At 46.4% G+C, this 21,581-nt stretch overlaps 1 protein-coding gene across 1 annotated transcript in view; it reads right to left on the reverse strand.

The window, feature by feature from the left end:
* The window catches only part of FAM78A (family with sequence similarity 78 member A), a 49,008-nt gene extending 27,830 nt beyond the window's left edge, over positions 1-21,178 (reverse strand). Inside the window, exon 1 of the mRNA XM_082263100.1 lies at positions 21,165-21,178. The gene's annotated coding sequence lies outside the window, so the exon portion shown is untranslated. The remainder of the gene's footprint in view (positions 1-21,164) is intronic.
* Between the last annotated feature and the right edge of the window lie 403 nt (positions 21,179-21,581).

Raw genomic sequence — 21,581 nt, forward strand, 5'->3', positions numbered from 1 at the left:
TATTGGGCCTCTCCTCTCTATCCTCCCTGCATTGTTTCTCTTTGCCCCTTCAGCATCCACTTGTAATGAAGCTCCCCCTCAAGTGTACCCCTGTATTGTGACTCTTCTCCCCCCTATAGTGCCCCCTACATGGTTCTGCTCCTCTATCCTCTTACAGCATCCACCTATACAAAACTAAGCAGGCTAAGTAGGGTACCTCATCCAGAAATGATAACAGCCAAAAAAAAAAAACGAATAAGAACCTAGCAAACCTTACTGGTACCAGAGAAGGATGGTGACAACAATGTGGATAAAAAATACATTTGATTACACGTGTAAAGAAACAAATTGTGTCATATAAGCAGCTTTAGCACTAAGTGCCGGTTCACACTAGTACGACTTGTCAGGCGACTTAGTCAGCCTGACAAGTCGTGCACTGTCGCGGTCCATTGTGTGGTACAGGAACGGTTCTAATAGGAGCGACACTTAGAAAAAGGGTCCTGTACTACTTCGGTGTGACCTGGAGCGACTTGCATAGACATTCATTTTATGAAGTCCGTGCAGGTCACCCCCGAAGTCGTGCCGATTCAGTGTGAACCGGCACTTAGGCCTCATGCACACTGGATGTTATCAAAACGTCAGTAGAAAGCTCAGGGCCGGTCCTACCATAGGTCCCACTGGGTCCATTGGACCTATGCGGCACTTTGAGAGGGGCAGCAAATTGATGCCCAAGATTTTTTCCAGCAGTTTTGTGTGTTAACAGTTTGCGGCGCTTTACAGGACGCATTTCCCCATCTCATACTGCCGCTCGTAGTACAAACTGATGAGTATGAGGAGGCGACGCGTCTCCTCCGGGGAACGTCCCTTGCATGATCGTGGTGTGCCCAATGACCTCAGACATCAGCGCACTCCATCTCACCCAGGGCAGGCTGGATCCTCTAGGGCGGTGGGCACGGCAGACACAGGAGTGACCGGAGGACTGAGGACAGACAGTGGGTGTTTGGTGGACCAGTCCAGTGGTGAGTTATGGAAGAAGATAACCGTATATATAATTTTTTCTAAATTTTATATTTATATAAAAAAAATGGATGTGGGGGCCTTTTGGTGGGCGTGATTTTCTTTTTTTTTTTTTGAGAGGCTGGGGGAGTCAGCATTTTTATTCTTGGACCCAGGAAGCACAATGTCTTTGGCCAGCCCTGAGGAAGCTGTAGCTGTAGTAGTAGTAGTTTCTCAGCTTTTTTGTAGTTGCGTTTTTCAGCGCTTTTTTAGCTTTTTTCAGCTGTAGCTTTTTTCGCTTTTTTTTTAAACAAAACTATATTCTCACAAAATCTTATGGCTCAAAAATGTTGATAAACGCCGAATAGCTGCGATTTTCAGCGTTTTTAGGCCTCATGCACACGGGACGTTTTTACGGCTGTTTTTGGAGTCAGACATTTTTTTCTGCAGCCAGTAAACTCCCCAGCATGTTATCCTATGTTTCCTTGCACACACACAGGCTGTTATCAGTTTTTGGCAGGGGTGTTTTTCTGGCTGTAAAAAATACCCAGTTCTAGTGGATTTTGGGAGGCGTTTTTAAGCTGTAAAAATGCTCTAAGTCTGATAAGAGCTGAAAAATGCCAAAAACGCCAGAAAACGCGGCTATTCAGCGTTTATCAATGTTTTTGAGCCTTAAGCTTTTTTGGGAGTATAGATTTGTTAAAAAAAAAAAAGTTAAAAAATGCTACTGCCAAAAAAAAGCTAAAAAGCGCTGAAAAACACCTTCTACAGCTACAGCTTTCTACTGGCGTTTTAATAATGTCTAGTGTGGATGAGGCCTTCTGGGCACCAGAGAGGGACGGTGACAACAATGTGGATAAAAAATACATTTTATTACACATATGTAAAAAACAAATTGTGTTATATAAGCAGCTTTAGCACTTAGGCCTCATGCACACTGGATGTTATCGAAACGTCAGTAGAAAGCTGTTGCTGTAGAAGGCGTTTTTCACCTTTTTTGTAGTAGCGTTTTTTTTTTTAGCTTTTTTCAGCCGTAGCGTTTTTTCGCTTTTTTTTTTTTTTAGCAAAATTATATTCTCACAAAATCTTATGACTCAAAAACATTGAGAAATGCTGAATAGCTGCGTTTTTCAGCCTTTTTTGGCGTTTTTTTTTTTTTTTTTTTGGCGTTTTTAGGCCTCGTGCACACGGGACGTTTTACAGCGGCTGTTTTTGGCGTCAGACGTTTTTTTCCACTGCCAGTAAACTCCCCAGCATGTTACCCTTTGTGTTCATCTATTTTATCCTATGTGTCCATCTATTTCTTTATCTTCTTTTCTATTTTATTGTCTTTGGAAATTGGAAAACAAATAGAGAACTTTTTGAATTTGAAAACTTTTCCAATTTGAAAACATTTCGAATTTGAAAACTTTTCCAATTTGAAAACTTTTCCAATTTGTTAACTTCAAATTTGAAAACTATTTGAAATTATTTCGAAAACTATTCAAGTTCAAATTTGGAAAATTTTAATCGATTTGAATACAAAAAACAAAACTAATTCCTGAAAACGGATTAAATGGATTAAACAAATTTAACTAAACAAATTTATGCAAATAACGAATCGAAAAAGAAATGAAATGAAACAAAATTTTTTGTCTACACATGTCTACAAAATGCCATCATGACTTTCAACTGAAATTACACCCAGGGGCAAACTAGAGACTCGTGATAAACACAACTAAATAACCTTGCTGAATACATTTCTTGAAGTCATATATTATTCACTCTTAATCTTTTTGGTGCATTGTACTGTGGAAAATGAGAATTTGTCAGTGATATTAACTTTCTATGATTTCATGTCGGTATCATCTAATACTATAGGCTTAACACTGTACGTATCAAAGAGTAAAAACTGTGCTATTCTTATAAAGCTTAACCTACTAAAGCAGCAACTCTCCTGTGGGACACACACAGCACCAAGAATATTCTGTTAAAGAGTTGCGCTAAAACCAAAATAGGAAATGAATAAATAAAGTAAAAATAAAAATTGGAAATAAAAAGAAAAAAAAGAAAACAAGGTCCTTTTAAAAATAGATACACCATCCGTCACCAGAAACATACCCTAGGATGACGTCAGTGTGCAACAAAACACGTCGGGTGGAGTGATGTGCTGACGTCACCCCGTTATGCTAATCCTGGAAGGACGGGCTGCTATATGGAGCCGGATGGAACAGGCCCTCGAGGAATGGGATGTTCCTGAAGTCCAGAAGAATCAGCTGATCACTGAGAGCGTTAGGGGAGCTGCTGCCGAGACCATTAGAAATCTTAATTTGGCTAAAAGACTTGCACGGCCTACGACTATCTTATTATGTTGCAAGAAGAGTTTGGCCGAACAGAAACAGGGACACGAGAGCCCAGACGGTAAAAAGTCAGCTGACGCTCCGAAATCAGCAGAGTTGATGACCCTAGTTACTCAGGTTCAAGCTCAGATATATCAGGCACTGATGCAAGTCATGGAGACTCAAGTGAGAACACAGGAGGGAAAATTTAACCCTGGAAGACCAGTACTATTCCCCACCAGAGAAAGAAGATGTTTTGAATGTGGAGAAGCTGGACATTTCAGGGCTAAGTGCCCCAAGAAGGAAGTTAGTCCCGAGTTACTGGAGAATATGTTGATAGCCTCGCGGAAGCTACTCTTCTCAAAGAAGGAGAGAAACTTCCGGGAACCTCAGTGAAGGAGCCAATTGAGCGTCCCAAGACCAAACAGAGCTCCAACGCTATGAAAATTGTCCAAGAAAAGGCAAAGAACGAGGCCCTCTGCTCGTCCTTCTACCTCTCCACCTGTATCTAAAAATGAGTTGCCCAGGTTGAGGGGAAAGACACAAGAGGTCAATGCACCCTCCCCTAAACAAAATAAACAGAGGACCCTATCACCACAGATGAAATTAGTTAGGGCTCGGGCTGTGGAGTCACAAGTGAGAAGTGTGCCGAGACAAGTGGTGGAACAAACTCCATTGCCACAAAGGAAATTAGTGATGACTCGGTCTACGGTCGCACAAGCTAGAGACGTGCCAAAGAGGTTGATAGGACCCTCTCCTATAGTTTTGCTCCAAGTGGAGGGGATCTACACTAAACCTTTACTCGATACCGGAGCTCAAGTAACATTATTATATCAAGACTATGACAAATACTTGAAACACATCCCCATATGCAAGTTGGAGATTTGGGGCATCGGCACTCAAAAGTTCCCATATGATGGATACATACCTATTACGATAGCCTTTGACCCTTCATTGGCGGGAAAGACAGAGACTTTTGATACATTGGCGGTGGTTTGTCCCCGGCCTACTGGGGTGAGACAGAATTCCCTGCTGATAGTAGCCAACACTGACTTGGTGCGAAGACTACTTATTCCGTTGGTCACCAAGGGTTCAGTTGTTGAAGAAGTGCCTCCGCAGTTAGAGAAAGCCTTTTAACGCGTGGTTCAGGAGCAGAAGGCCCCAGCTGAAGGAGTGGGGAAGTTGTGGCGATTGGAGACTCGGGAAAGAGTGTTGCAGCCCGGAGAAAAGACGTGTATGAAGGCTACTGTTCATTCAACCAATCGGGCTGAAGAAAAAAAAAACAATGCAATATAAGTACAGCGATCTCCCCCCAAATGCCCCCCCCCTCCTGCCACAAGATCCTTCTCTAGAAACATCCAGACTTCTTAATGTAGAGGGATGTCCACATACGTTTGGCCATTTGGTATAGAGAAATCCTTTGTAAGAGAACATGAAAATTTGCATGCTTTTGAAACCACTTGTTGCTAAGAACACACAAAGGACCGAACTCTATGATTCTATTTCAAACTGTTCGCTTTCCTTTACTAGAGACAGAGCTGCCTTCTGAACCGGTGTCCTCGTTCTTATTTGCATGGGGTGCCACTGGCATTGCTGAAAGGTTTCTAGTAACAGAAGAGGGGGAGTTAAAAATAGTTAAAAGCCTTTCAGGATCCGATAGCTGGGGAGATATATAGGGCACTTTTCAGATAACACAGAATAAAGAAATAAGAAGTTGTGGTGACAGGTGTTAACATGAAAGATAAAAGCAGAAACATCCAACGTGTGACATTTCTCATATGATGCAGAGAATCACACAGAATTCTAAATGCAGAAGGGAAACAAAAATCGTTTTTTTTTTCCTAATAAATACACTATATTACCAAAAGTATTGGGACGCCTGCCTTTACACACACATGAAATTTAATGGCATCCCAGTCTTAGTCCGTAGGGTTCAATATTGAGTTGGTCCATCCTTTGCAGCTATAACAGCTTCAATTCTTCTGGGAAGGCTGTCCACAAGTTTTAGGAGTGTGTCTATGGGAATGTTTGACCATTCTTCGAGGGTGCATTTGTGAGGTCAGGCAGTGATGTGATTGAGAATGCCAGGCTCACAGTCTCTGCTCTAATTCATCCCAAAGGTGTTCTATCAGGTTGAGGTCAGGACTCTGTGCAGGTCAGTCAAGTTCCTCCACCCCAAACTCCATGTCTTTATGGACCTTGCTTTGTGCACTGGTGCGCAGTCATGTTGGAACAGGAAGGGGCCAACCCCAAACTGTTCCCAGAAAGTTAGGAGCATGAAATTGTCCAAAATGCCTTGGTATGCTGACGCCTTAAGAGTTCCCTTCACTGGAACTAAGGGGCCAAGCCCAACCCTGGAAAAATAACCCCACACCATAATCCCCCCTCCACCAAAGGATTTGGACCAGTGCACAAAGCAAGGTCCATAAAGACATGAATGAGCTAGTTTGGGGTGGAGGAACTTTACTGGCCTGCACAGAGTCCTGACCTCAACCCGATAGAACACCTTTGGGATGAATTAGAGGGGAGACTGCGAGCCAGACCTTCTCCTAAACATCAGTGCCTGACCTCCCAATTGTGCTTCTGGAAAAATGGTCAAACATTCCCATAGACACACTCCTAAACCTTGTGGACAGCCTTCCCAGAAGAGTTGAAGCTGTTATAGCTGCAAAGGGTGGGCCAACTCAATATTGAACCCTACGGACTAAGACTGGGATGCCATTAAAGTTCATGGGCATGTAAAGGCAGGCGTCCCAATACTTTTGGTAATATAGTTATATATATCCAGTTTACTGCATGCCAGAGAATTCTTTAAAGAGTAACTCCCCTTTCACACTTGTGCGACTTGTCCTGCAACATGGGACTGCAAAGTCGCATGACAAGTCGTACCCAATGATTTCCAATGAGTACCATTCATATCTGTGCGACTTGAAAGTAGTCCCTGCTCTACTTTGATGCGACTTGAGGTCCAAAGTGAAACGAATGCCATTGGTCTGAATTGCTGATGCAGATGAATTTTTTTACTTACGCGAATTTCCAAACTGAACCAAACCAAATATTTTGCCCATGCAAATTCCTAGCCGACAATACCAGGCCTTTTGAGTATGGTATTAGTCTTAAGGGGGGAAACCCCACAGCAAAAATTTATAAAAAATACAGCGTGGGGTCCCACCCCTCAAGATTATACCAGACCCTTCGAGTCTGGTATAAATCTTGACTGGGGGGGGGGGAACCCCATGCCAAAAATAAAGCCAGTGTGTCCAGGAACAGCCAGGTTGGCTGAACGAAACTCCTGTGATTCCCCTGGAATAGAAGCACTTGATTAGAGATAAAGTCAGATATTATATATTAAAATGATATTAATGTGAATTAATAATAAAAGAGATAAAGTGATTAAGAAAAATCTCTTAATCTTGCAGCTGGGCCAGGTCACCCATCAAATAGAGAGCGGTGCAATGTGGTAATTAAAAATATGACCTCTGTGATTAACTTCTATGAATCATACTAAATCTGATTATTTTATTTACTGACCTTCACTAGTTTGTCTCATAGATTACATAAACCTGCGGATGATGCTGCCAGGGCGCAGCTCTAGCTTTAACACATAGTCATTTAAATGGAGTTCAGAATGTATTATTTAGGCTACGTTCACATGTGGGTGTAGCGGATCGCGGGCAGAATCACCGCGATTCTGCCCGCGATCCGGAAATCATTGAAAATCGCGGGACGCCTGTGCGTTGCCCGTAATTTGCAATGGCACCCCAAACGCTGTGCGATGTTGCCGCGATTTCCGCCTGCCGAATCGCGGTAACATCGCGCAAACAGAATTACGAGGCGCATGACGCACAAAAGAAGCTCTTGTGCCTTTTTTGGGCGTCATGCATCTCGCGATTCTGTGAGCGCCATGTTACTGCGATTCGGCAGGCAGAAATCACGGCAACATCGCACGGCATTTGGGGTGCCATTGCAAACCACGGGCATTGCACAGGCGTCCCGTGATTTTCAATGATTTCCGGATCGCGGGCAGAATCTCAGTGATTCTGCCCGCTATCCGCTACGCCCACATGTGAACGTAGCCTCAGGGTTTGGTAGATGTTGGAGAGTTAAAACACTTGACAGCTTCCTATATCTTTTGGGGATTGGTGAGGTCAGGGCCAGGTTTCCATTACTGGAGCCTATGGGCACATTGGTGGCCATAGACGCCCTCTGCTTGGATCATCTATTTTACGATGAACATTTTCTTGCTACCCTTGTCTTGATCTGACTTACTGTATTGTGAAAATACAAATAAGGGTACTGTATATGATAAGAATGTTGCCTCTTTGTCAGTCGCTTTTCATGAAGAGATCCTGGCGTTCCCTCTGGGACCCTTCTGCAGAGAGTGGCCGTAATGGCCCATGCTGCTGGTGTAGCAGTCTACACACCACACAACACAGACCTGCAGTAAGTATCCATCATAATACTCACAATAGTAAGTACTCATTGGTCAGCTAGTTGGGTCACCTGACAGCTTTGACCAGGGTTTCTCAACCAGGGTTCCACGAAACCCTAGGGTTCCTCCAGAGGTTACTAGGGGTTCTTTGAGCAACAAGCAAATACTGCCTCTCAGATGAGTTCCCAGTGACGCCATTGATCATTTTAGCTATCTGTAAGGGGGTAATTCTTCCCAATGACCACAAGTATAAGGACCATTATTCAAACTGACCATCACACTAATGTATCATGAGTTATAAATATAGTAATTTTTAGCAGGGGTTCCCTGAGACCAGAAGGTTACTTCAAGGGTTCCTCTGTGTTGAAAAGGTTGAGAAAGGCTGGCTTTGACCAACGAGAAGCTCTTCTTTCTTCTGAGACACCTTACTGGAAGAAGAAGCCTTCAATGCGCTTCTCATTGGTAGCTACTCAACCCTTGCCATTGCATGATGGCCACTCAATCTGGGGCTGTGTATTATGGTGTGGAGTGTGTGGACCGCTACACTGACAGCATGGGGCATCATGACTTTGATTTTGCAGCCCAAAGGTTAAACCCAAAGACAAAAATGTTACAGCTGACTAGTCCTGACCATTTAGGGTTACCACCTCATCCCTTTAACTACATCCCGCCCGCCCTATAGCAAATTGACGGTGGGATTGTGGTTGTATTATCCCGACCGGACGTCATATGACGGCGGCAGGATAATACAGCTCTGCAGAGCGGCAATCGGTGATGCGAGGTGTCAGTCTGACTCCCTGACGTAGGCTCTTTACCATGTGACCAGCCGTGTCCAATCACGGCTGGTCACATTGTAAACAGGAAGAGCCGTTGATCGGCTTTCCTTAGTTCGTGCCTGACAGGTACGAGTAAAGGAGCGCCGATCGGCGGCTCCCCTGACAGAGGGGGGGTCGGCACTGGTAATCAGATCATTGATTACCAGTGCAGACCCTCGGAGGGGGGGTGTTCCACTAGAACCACCAGGGATGCCCACCCATGACCCCAGGGATGCCCACCTATGACCCCAGGGATGCCCACTATGGCCACCAGGGATGGCAATCAGGGCCCCCCATTGCCCTCCCCATCAGTGCTGCCCACCAGTGCCCTCCCTATCAGTGCTGACCACCAGTGCCCATCATTGCCATCTATCAGTGTCGCCCATTAGTGCCCATTATTGCCCACCAGTGCCGCCTATCAGTGCCCATTAGTGCCCATCAGTGCCGCCCGTCAGTGCTGATCAGTGCTGCCTGTCAGTGCCCATCAGTGCCCCCCAGTGCCACCTATCAGTGCCCATTAGTGCCCATCAGTGCCACCTATTAGTGCCCATCAGTGCCACCTATCAGTGCCCATCAATGCCGCCTATCAGTGCCCACCAATGCTGCATATCAGTGCTACCTATCAGTGCCACATATCAGTGCCGCCTATCAGTGCCACCCCATCAGTGCCACCCCATCAGTGCCTCCTCATCAGTGCCTGTCAGTGCAGTCTCATCAGTGCAGGAAAAAACGTATTTATTTACAAAATTGTATAACATAAACAAAAAAACTTTTTTTTTTTTTCAAACTTTTCGGTCTTTTTTTTATTTGTTTAGCAAAAAGGAAAAAACCCAGAGGTGATCAAATACCACCAAAAGAAAGCTCTATTTGTGGGGGGAAAATGACATAAATTTGGTGTAGGTACAGTGTTGCATGACCGCGCAATTGTCATTCAAAATGCAACAGCTCTAAAAGGGGAAAATTGGCCTGGGCAGGAAGGGGGTGAAAGTGCCCGGTATTGAAGTGGTTAAACCAGGACAAATATTAATTACACAGGTCCTGTGGCTGATTAAGGTGGTAATTAAACTCACTTAGTGCCTTAAGTGCATTATATTAGCCTCAGAACCTGTGTAATTAATATGTGTCCTAGATTATAGGGATAAGGTGGCAACTCTATGACCATTCCACATGAGGTGGTCATTTTTTTCTTTCATGTTTTTTACCTGGTGATCCAGCCATTACCACCCTTCTTGTCCTAGCATGACAACACTCGTGTGTGCCTATTTATGAAGGAGCAGCATTGTCACCATCCACTACTCTACTGATTTGGACTGCAAACACCCCTCTCGTCATCTCCTTGGGCGGGCGGAGGGGGTGTACTAGACAAAGATAGCTAGGAAGAATGATCACATTGTTTGAGATTTCAGTTCAATGCACAGGAAGTCAAAATAACAACAATAGATTTCTAATAAGATCACCCTCTATTTTCTGTACTTGTAGAAAACGTGATTGGCTGGAAAAAAGAAAGCGAATGCAGCCACCACATCTAAAGACTGGTAAGCTACCATGTATTACATTTTTATTCTTGGGTTAAAGTATACTTTAGATCATAGGTGTCCAACCTTTTGGCTTCTCTGGGCCACATTGAGTGTAGAGAAATTTTCTCGGGCCGCATATAAAATATATACTACAGTTAAGGTATATAAGTAATAAAATGCCGCCGAGCCCTTCCCGCGCCACCTCATCAGTGCGTGCCCATCCAATGCAGCCTGATCAGTACCCACCTAATGCAGCCCCACCAGTGCATGCCCATCCAATACAGCCTGATCAGTGCCCATCCAATGCATCCTCACCAGTGCCCATCCAATGCATCCTCACTAGTGCGTGCCCATCACAAGTGCATGCCCATCCAATGCAGCCTGATCAGTGCCCATCCAATGCAGCCTCACAAGTGCATGCCCATCCAATGCAGCCTGATCAGTACCCACCTAATGCAGCCCCACCAGTGCATGCCCATCCAATACAGCCTGATCAGTGCCCATCCAATGCAGCCTCACCAGTGCCCATCCAATGCATCCTCACTAGTGCGTGCCCATCACAAGTGCATGCCCATCCAATGCAGCCTGATCAGTGCCCATCCAATGCAGCCTCACAAGTGCATGCCCATCCAATGCAGCCTGATCAGTGCCCATCCAATGCAGCCTCACCAGTGCATGCCTATCCAATGCAGCCTCACTAGTGCGTGCCCATCACAAGTGCATGCCCATCCAATGCAGCCTGATCAGTGCCCATCCAATGCAGCCTCACCAGTGCATGCCTATCCAATGCAGCCTCACTAGTGCATGCCAATCACAAGTGCATGCCCATCCAATGCAGCCTGATCAGTGCCCATCCAATGCAGCCTGATCAGTGCCCATCCAATGCAGCCTGAATAGTGCCCATCCAATGTAGCCTCACCAGTGCATGCCCATCCAATGCAGCCTGCAATGAAGAGAGAGGAGAGCCACTGGATTACACAGAGCAGGGATCTCCCGCTTATCCGGCGACCGCTGTCATACAAAGTCCTGCCTCCTGGACTGGCTCCTTTGATAGACGTCACCAATGTGCTGTCTATCATTGACAGAGGCTCCGAGGCAGCCTCTGCCTACAGTTAGTTGGAAGCCGCCATGGCTGTGCCCCCGACTCAACTTCCTTCCTCCCCAGCAAAAAAAATAATAATTGTCCGTGGGCAGTGGGCCGCATTGCCTTTGGTTCTGGGCCGCAGGTTGGACATGCCTGCTTTAGATCTCAGTTCCTCCTTTTTTTCCGCTTGTTTTTTTTTTTTTTGCTTATTATTTTCTTGTAGATATTTTTTCTGCTTTTAAACTTTGTTGAGGTTTTTGAGGTGCATTAGAAATATATATTTTTGAAAGGCTTGTACTTCATTTAATAATAAAGTCCCTATGCTTTGTACTAGAACCATCATTTTCACACCTTTGCTATTTGTGCAGTTCAATGATGGGGGTTTTCTTTCAGCTGCTGGAGGGTATGCAAACTTTTTTTGTTGTTGATCATTTTCCTGTCCTAAAAAAATTAACAGAGGCATGGACTCCAGAGAGAGAGATATCATTTTGCCCCTGTACAAATCATTAGTAAGACCTCATCTGGAATATGCAGTTCAGTTTTGGGCACCAGTTCTAAAAAAAAAGGATATCAGGGAACTGGAGAAAGTGCAGAGAAGGGCAACCAAACTGATAAGAGGCATGGAGGAGCTCAGCTATGAGGAAAGATTAGAGGAACTGAATTTATTCTCTCTTGAGAAGAGGAGATTAAGGGGGGATATGAACAATATGTATAAATACATAAGAGGTCCATATACAGTAGTGAACTTGGTGTTGAGTTATTCACTTTAAGGTCATCACAGAGGACAAGGGGGCACTCTTTACATCTAGAGGAAAAGAGATTTGTTCTCCAAATACGGAAGGGTTTCTTCACAGTAAGAGCTGTGGAAATGTAAAATAGACTCCCTCCAGAGGTGATTATGGCCCGCTCAGTAGATTGCTTTAAAAAGGTCTGGATTCTTTCCTATAGTATCTCACAAAAGTGAGTACACCCCTCACATTTTTGTAAATATTTTATTCTATCTTTTCATGTGACAACACTGAAGAAATGACACTGCTACAATGTAAAGTAGTGAGTGTACAGCTTGTATAACAGTGTACATTTGCTGTCCCCTCAAAATAACTCAACACACAGCCATTAATGTCTAAACCGCTGGTAACAAAAGTGAGTACACCCCTAAGTAAAAATGTCCAAATTGGGCCCAAAGTGTAAAAATTTGGTGTGACCACCATTATTTTCCAGCGCTGCCTTAAACCCTCTTGGGCATGGATTTCACCAGAGCTTCACAGGTTGCCATTGGAGTCCTCTTCCACTCCTCCATGACGACATCACGGAGCTGGTGGATGTTAGAGACCTTGCGCTCCTCCACCTTCCTTTTGAGGATGCCGCACAGATACTCAATAGGTTTCGGGTCTGGAGACACGGTTGGCCAGTCCATCACCTTTACCCCAAGGCAGTGGTCATCTTGGAGGTGTGTTTGGGGTCGTTATCATGTTGGCCCAGTCTCTGAAGGGAGGGGATCATGCTCTGCTTCAGTATGTCACAGTACATGTTGGCATTCATGGTTCCCTCAATGAACTGTAGCTCCCCAGTGCCGGCAGCACTCATGCAGCTCCAGGCCATGACACTCCCACCACCATGCTTGACTGTAGGCAACACACACTTGTCTTTGTACTCCTCACCTGGTTGCCGCCACACACGCTTGACACCATCTGAACAAATAAGTTTATCTTGGTCTCATCAGACCACAGGACATGGTTCCAGTAATCCATGTCCTTAGTCTGCTCGTCTTCTGCAAACTGTTTGCGGGCTTTCTTGTCCATCATCTTTAGAAGAGGCTTCCTTCTGGGACGACAGCCATACAGACCAAGTTGATGCAGTGTGCGGCGTATGGTCTGAGCACTGACAGGCTGACCCCACCTCCGCAGCAATGCTGGCAGCACTTATACTTCTATTTCCCAAAGACAACCTCTGGATATGACGCTGAGCACTCAACTTCTTTGGTCGACTATGGCGAAGCCTGTTCTGGAACCTGTCCTGTTATACCGCTGTTTGGACTTGGCAATCAAACAGACCTCAGATCTCACATCTACACTAAAAAGAAAAAAAATGGTCCCTTTAAGGCCATTGGGAGGAAGCAACGTATGACATCACTCTGGTTTTCCAAGGCCATAGAGTGGAGTGGAGGCCAGCTTGCTCTCACTCGAGTAATTGCCAAGGAAGGGAAAGGATCGGATCTTTTTTCCCGCTATTCGACGGCTCAGGTAAGCTGAGAAAATGACCGGGAAGCGGCGGGAGGGGGCAACTCTATCGCCGGCCATAAAAGTAATCCCGCAGCGAATCCACTGCTAGGATCACTTTTATGTGAAAGAGGACCGCCCGCCATGTAAAAAAAATACCAGCTGCCAAAACCCTGGTATTTAACGTCAACGTAGCGACGTAAAACTGCGGCGGGAGGCCCGGAAGTGGTAAAACTGAACTGTGCATGTGCCGCTCCGCTTACAGTGCTGAGTCGGTGTTCTGCTGAAAACTCCAACTTGCCGAGAACCCCATCCACTTTCCTTCCAGTGACTCTACACCAGAAATAATTGGAGACTTCGACCACTTGGTGCTTTCACAGAACACCAGCAGCCTTTACACTCCGGTACACGCTATAATAAGTGGACATTGTTAGTCCGCCCGCTAGTTGTCACCTCCTTGGAGGGGGCCATGTTTTTTGGTCACTAGTGGGCGGACATGTCCATTCATTATAGCGTGTACAGGAGTGTATATGCTGCCGTCTGTTCTGTGAAAACACCAAGTAGTCGAAATCTCCAATTATTCATGCTGTACAGTCACCGGAAGTGACGTGATTGGAGTTCCCGGCAAGTTGGGGGTTTTCGGCAGAACACCGATCTCTATGTGCCAAAATGCCCATGCACAGGCTCCCCCCCTGGCCAATGAAGATAGTCAAAAACCAGCCCACGAAAGAAGATGCCAGAGCTGGTGTGGACCATTGGAAAGGTGATTTTTATCTCTTTAGTTCTACTTCTACTGCTAAAAGTTCTACTTTCAGGCTCAGTTCACGCTATCAGGGCCGACCCTACCATGGGTCCCGCTGGGTCCATTGGACCCAGGCGGCACTTTGAGAGGGGCAGCAAATTGACGCCCAGGTTTTTTTGTCTCATCAGTTTGCCGCGTGTTACGGGCGGCATTTCCCCATTTCATAATGCCTCCTGTCGTGCAAATTGATGAGTATGAGGAGGTGGAGCGTCTCCTAAGAACGTTCCTCGCATGATCGTGATGTGCGCAATGACGTCAGATATCAGCCCACTCCATCTCACGCGGGGCAAGCTGGATCTTCTAGGGTGGTGGGCACGGCAGACACAGGAGTGACAGGAGGGCTGAGGATAGACAGGAGGACTGAGGATAGACAGGAGGACTTAGGATAGACAGGAGGACTTAGGATAGACAGGAGGACTTAGGATAGACAGGAGGTCTGAGGATAGACAGGAGGACTGAGGACAGACAGGAGGGCTGAGGACAGATAGGAGGGCTGAGGACAGATAGGAGGGCTGAGGACAGATAGGAGGGCTGAGGACAGACAGGAGGGCTGAGCACAGACAGGAGGGCTGAGCACAGACAGGAGGGCTGAGCACAGACAGGAGGGCTGAGCACAGACAGGAGGACTGAGCACAGACAGGAGGACTGAGCACAGACAGGAGGACTGAGCACAGACAGGAGGACTGAGCACAGACAGGAGGACTGAGGATAGACAGGAGGACTGAGCACAGACAGTAGGGGTTTGGTGGACCGGTCTGGTGGTGGCTTATGGAAGAAGATAACAGTATATATAATTATTTCTAAATTTTATATTTATAAAAAAAATAATGGATGTAGGGGCCTTTTGGTGGGCGTAATTTTTTATATTTTTTTTTTTTGCAGGGGGGCAGCCTTTTATTCTTGGACCCGAGCAGCACAATGTGTTGGGCCAGCCCTGCACGCTATTGCGATGCGGGAACCAACGCGATTCCAGTGCGGGTTCCCACATTGCATGTCCCTGTCTACGCGAACTGCTGTGGGTGTCAACAGGGCAGACATCATAAATTTTCGGGCCCCTTACACAGCTTTTTATTCCTGGGCCTGACCACCAGGTTACATCCTCCTCCTCTGTGGGGGCCTGTGAATGCATATGATTGGCTGCTAGGACGCCAGGCGGTCCTAGCAACCAATCATTTTGACAGGGGTGGCCAGTGGCAGGATGGGAGTCAGGAGCCAGTGCGATGGGTGGCACTAGCGGGAGTTGGGACTAGTTGTCAGTGTAGGGGAGGAAAGGAACAAAAGGGGAGGTACCACCTTGGAGCTCGGGGCATCTCGAGGGATTGGGCCCCTCAGAACGCCTGGGCCCAGTGGTGGGATTCAGCCGGTTCGCACCGGTTCTATGGAACCGGTTGCAAAGTTTCTGCAAGTTCGCAGAACCGGCTGAATCCCTCTAACATGGCGGCCGTGGAGCAGCAGAGCAGTGCGCCCCGAGGCCGAGCCCGCCCATTCTGTGACAATGTGAAGAGGAGCTGCCGCGATGACCGTCCGTGAGGTAAGTAAACGGGTCTCGCGGGGGGAATGCTGGCACTCTGCAGTGATTGAGGGCAATGCTGTGGGCACTCTGCAATGATTGGGGGCAATGCTGTGGGCACTCTGCAATTATTGGGGGCAATGCTGTGGCACTTTGCAATTATTGGGGGCAATGCTTTGGGCACTCTGCATTTATTGGGGGCAATGCTGTGGCGCTCTGCAATGATTGGGGGCAATGCTGTGGGCACTCTGCAATTATTGGGGGCAATGCTGTGGGCGCTCTGCAATGATTGGGGGCAATGCTGTGGCACTCTGCAATGATCATTGGGGGCAATGCTGTGGCACTCTGCAATGATTGGGGGCAATGCTGTGGTCTCTGTACATTGAAAGGGGGCACGCTGGTCATTCTGCATTAAAAGGGGGCACGCTGGTCACTGTGCATTGAAAGGGGGCACGCTGGTCATTCTGCTGGGAAAGTTGGAACTGGTTACTAACATTTTTGAATCCCACCACTGCCTGGGCCCCCTACATTTGTATGGGCTGTACCCCCCTGATGGTGGCTCTGGGTGTCAATGATAATGACATCCCCAGATCGGTTCGCAAGATCGCAGTGCGAACTGCCAAATGGTGCAGGAATCAGATTGCATGGGTGGGAACACCCATTGCGATCCGATTCCAGTGCAGACCAAAAAAAGGGGTTCTGCGCCATTTTAGTGTGAATGTAAAGCAAATTCAGCCATACAATCTGTAAGGCTGAATTTGCATCGCATAGACATCGCATGTGACCTGCACAGCAGTGCGGTGCAAATCCCATGCGATGTCTAACATCGCACCTATGTGACACAAGCTTAAAACTCTTGTCGACCACCAGCAGTACACTGCGGCAAGTCGGCTCTATCCCATGAAACAGTGTACTTGCGCGTGCCCATTCACCAGAGGGAAAGCCAATTTGCAGGTCGAGCGGCCGCGATTGCCGCAAGGCACCGGCAATCGCTCCCCGTGGAGACGGAACGGCGGTCTGCCCTTGCAAACACAGCAGACCGCTGTTTTGTCAGCAATTAACACAGGGATCCTCTTATTTAGGAACACAGGTCTTTGTGTTCATGCAGCAAGCCCAACCCCCCCCCCACAGTTAGAAAACACCCCCTAGGGACACATTTAACCCTTTGATCGCCCCTGTGTTAACCCCTTCCTTGCCAGTGTCATTAGTACAGTAACTGTGCATACGTTTAGCACTGATTACTGTAGTAATGTCACTGGTCCGCCCAAAATTGTCAAAAATGTCAGTTAGGGGTCCGATCTGTCCACCGCAATGTCGCAGTCCCGCTAAAAATCGCAGATCGCCGCCATTACTAGTAAAAAAAAAAAATAAAAAAAAAACATAAATCTTTCCCCTAGTTTGCAGACGCGATAACTTTTTTTTTTTTTTTCTTATGGATGCATAAAGCAGAGGCTCGGGAGCGAGCACGCAGCGGTGCCCCCAGCTCAAGTGGCTTTCTTTGGGGGCACTGCTTGAGGGGGAAGAGCAAGGAGTGTCGGCAGGGGACCCAAAAAAGAAAAGGATCGGAGAACAAGGTAGAACATGCTGCATTTTTCCTGCACTGGACTGGAACGCTGTAAAACGCATTAAAAAACGCATAAAAACACACTGGAACACACCAAAAACGCACTAAAACACACATGTCCTAAAGCTTTCCAGATGCTTTTCTGCATGCACATTTTTGATGCATTCTAGTGCTTGCTTGATGCATTTGTGGTGCATTTTGATGCAGTCCAGTGCATTCTCCCCCCCCTTTTTTTCCTAACCTTAAATAAGGACGCTTATTCAAGTGCATTTTTGGTGCGTTTACATGGGTTCTGGTGCATTTTGATGCGTTTTACAGCGTTCCAGTGCAGGAAAAATGCAGCATGTTCTACTTTTTTTACTGCAACGCACTGGAACTGCAAGCACTGGTGCGTTTACGTTGGTTCTGGTGCATTTGTGATGCGTTTTACAGCGTTCCAGTACAGGAAAAATGCAGGGTGTTCTACTTTTTTTCTGGAACTGACACGCACTGGAAATGCAAGCACTGGTGCGTTTACGTGGGTTCCGGTTCCTTTTTCGATGTGTTTTACAGCGTTCCAGTACAGTCCAGTTCAGGAAAAATGTAGCATGTCCTACTTTTTTTTCTGGAACGCACTGGTGTGAACTAAGCCACTGGAAACCATACAACCTACTATCTATGCGTTTTTGATGCAGGAAAAAAAACGCACTGGACTGCATGTGGTGTGAATTGACTTTACTAAAAGAGTAGTTGTCCTTTAAAGCATAACTCCACTTTTGTTGAGAAAAAAACATTCCTCTCTGGATGATCTCTGTACATTGCAGGGATTGTAGCAATCTTTGTTGCAGATTCCTACCTTTTATTATTCTGAAGAAATCATTGTTTGTTCCTCTGTGCTGAGTGGGTCTAATGGGAGTGGTTTCATAATTATCTATCAGCTGTGCAGCTGCAGGGCACTAATGAGGAAAGCTGCTGGGTCTGCATCCCTTTAGACGTGTTCCTATTGGGAGTATCTCACCAAAAATGACATTTCTGTTGCAGGGGATGCCAGAAATCTGACTTGTATCTTAGTGCAGACTTCTGGGAAAATTGGTGAGCCAATCACACAAGCAGGAAATTATGTTTCTGGGGGTGTGGTCAGTATACAGTCTGTGTACAGAACACCTCCAGGCGGCCATATTGTATTGCATTTTTAGAAAATTGCAACAGCTGACTAGTCCAGTCCAGTGCAGGAAAAATGCAGCATGTTCTCCTTTTTTTTCTGGGACTAGAACGCAATGGTGCGTTTACGTGGGTTCCGGTGCATTTTTGATGCGTTTTACAGCGTTCCAGTGCAGGGAAAATGCAGCATGTTCTACTTTTTTTCTTGGAACTGGAACGAACTGGTGTGAAATATGCGATTGGAAATTATATATCCCACTATCCATGCGTTTTTGATGCAGAAGAAACGCACTGGACTGCATGTGGTGTGAACTGGCCCTAAATAAGCACATGTGCGTTTTTGATGCATTTTACTGCGTTCCAGTACAGTCCAGTGCAGGAAAAATGCAGCATGTTCTACTTTTTTCCCTGGAACTGAAACGCATCGGTGTGAACTGTGCCATGGGAAACCATATACCTACTATCCATGCAATTTTGATGCAGAAAAATAACACACTGGATGGTATGTGGTGTGAACTGGCCCTTACAGCGTTCCAGTACAGCCCAGTGCAGTAAAAATGCCGCGTGTTCTACTTTATTTTCTTGAACTGGAACGCACTGGAAATGCAAGCAATGGTGCATTTACATGGGCTCCGATGCATTTTTGATGCGTTTTACAGTGTTCCAGTACAATCCAGTGCCGGAAAAATGCAGGGTGTTCTACTTTTTTTTTCTGGAACTGGAACGCACTGGAAATGCAAGCACTGGTGCGTTTACGTGGGTTCCAGTGCATTTTCGATGCGTTTTACAGCGTTCCAGTACAGTCCAGTGCAGGAAAAATGCAGCATGTTCTACTTTTTTTTACTGGAACGCACTGGAACTGCAAACACTGGTGCGTTTACGTGGGTTCCAGTGTATTTTTGATGCGTTTTAACGAGTTCCAGTGCCGGAAAAATGCAGCATGTTCTACTTTTTTAATGGAACAGGAACGCACTGGTGCGTTTACATGGGTTCCAGTGCATTTTTGATACATTTTACAACGTTCCAGTACAGTCCAGTGCCAGAAAAATGCAGCATGTTCTACTTTTTTTTTCTGGAACTGGAACGCACTGGTGCGTTTACGTGGGTTCTGGTGCATTTTTGATGCGTTTTACAGAATTCCAGTACAGTCCAGTGCAGGAAAAATGCAGCATGTACTTCTTTTTTTTTTCTGGAACTGGAACGCACTGGAAATGCAAGTACTGGTGCGTTTACGTGCATTGCAGTGCATTTATGATGCGTTTTACAGCGTTCCAGTGCAGATTGAAAAGGAAAGGTCATTTTTTAATTTTTTTATGTGGAACGTTTTACGAATTTGCGTGTCTTTCTTGCGCAGGGGCCACGCTAATCTTCTCTGTATCAATCCAATTTTTTTTTTTTTTTAAATGTATATGCTGCCGAAGCAAGCACAGCAAAGGTCATTTTTCAATAACATTCAATCACAATATGATTTGTGTCGCAATCGTATACACTATATCAGGGATGTGCAAACTTTTGCCCTCCAGCTGTTGCAGAACTACAAGTCCCATGAGGCATAGCAAGACTCTGAGAGCTGCAAGCATGACACCCAGAGGCATGATGGGACTTGTAGTTTTCCAACAGCCTCAGTTTGCATAGCTCTGTGCTTTATTGTTTTTTTTTTATTCTTTATTTGCTATCCCCTCCCCATAAAAAGTGGAGTTACCCTTTAACTGTACTACCTACAGGTGACCACAAGAGGGAGCATTTACAAACCTAATATATGAAATATAATGATCAAAATATGGAAAAGAAAACAAAATAAAAATGCAAACGTAACGTCGCCGGTAACTTCTGATCGGTGTTAACTTGCATAGATTGAGTTTGCTTTTTAAGAGGCGGTTCACATTAGCGCGACACGACTCCTTACTACTTGTGCATTACATTGCACCACGACTTCGGAGCGACTTGCAGAGACTTCACATAATGGAGGTCTATGCAAGTCGCTCCGAGGTCGCCCCGAAGTAGTACAGGACCCTTTTTCTAAGTCGGAGCGACTTGTGTCGCTCCTATTAGAACGGGTCCTGTACTACTCAATGGACCGCGACGGTGCGCGACTTGTCAGGCTGTTGTCAAGTCGCTCTAATGTGAACCGGCTCTAAATCTTTTTTTTACTCTCAAGAAGGGAATTGATCTGCATTTGCATGTTATTCCTTTTCTCAGTGTCAGTGCCGTTGGTGCAGCAGACTGAGCTGGAAGCTATTGAGCTCATTCAGCTGATGTGACAGTGCTGAGTAGATTCAGAATCAGCATTTCACAGCGGTAGAAGCGCCGTAGCATAATGCAGCAACTCTACTTGCAGAGCCGGGGGAATACAGCACACGGTTCTGTGTCTCCCACAATGATTAAAATGCATCTGCATTGCTGTGCAAAGCATAGAGAGGCAGCAGGGGGGGGGGTCAGCAGGGGGGGGGGGGTGGGGGGTCAGCAGGGGGGAGAAGAATGGGGGGGGGCAGCAGGGGGGGAGGATGAGGGGGGTCAGCAGGGGGAGAAGAATGGGGGGGGGGGGCAGCAGGGGGGGTGAGGGGGCAGCAGGGGGGATGGGGGGGGCAGCAGGGGGGGGGGGTTAAAAGGAAAAAAAAAAAAAACACCATACAGCTGATCATATCGCTCCTGTATTTCAAAGGCTGTGGATTTGAACCCAATTAATTCGGATGCAATGAAAGGCATGTAGAGGACAAGCGGGAAACTAAGGAAGGGAACGCTTACTAGCGACCCAACAGCCATAAATAAAATATGGAATATTAAGTACCTGTTTGTTGGCTGGCATGCAGATGCACAGATCGTTGCCCGCCACGCGATCCGTCTGTCCTCGCCTGGATTCCTGTTGAGAGCAGAATAATTGAAGGGGGGGTGGGGGGATTAGCCTGCACTTTTCTTTTTTTTTTTTTTCCGCTCACAAGTCCTGTTGCAATCATCTGTCACTTGCAGCAGCGTCTATGAGAGCGAGAAGCGCGCTGTGGGGGTTCGCAGGGGATCCCATTAGAGGGTCTCGTCACCCTCCCCTCCGCCTTGTATCGGGTGTCCCCTGCTCTGTCCTGCTCAATGCATCTTCTCATGTCGCTGTCACTTCTGTAACTGAGAACACTCCACCCTGCGCTGCTGCTGCTGCCAGCACAGGAAACTTTGCAAGAGCCAGAGGCCGATCGCAGACCTATCTTGTGCTGAC

This window comes from Pelophylax lessonae (assembly GCF_965119305.1).
Source record: "Pelophylax lessonae genome assembly, chromosome: 7".
NCBI lineage: Eukaryota > Metazoa > Chordata > Amphibia > Anura > Ranidae > Pelophylax > Pelophylax lessonae.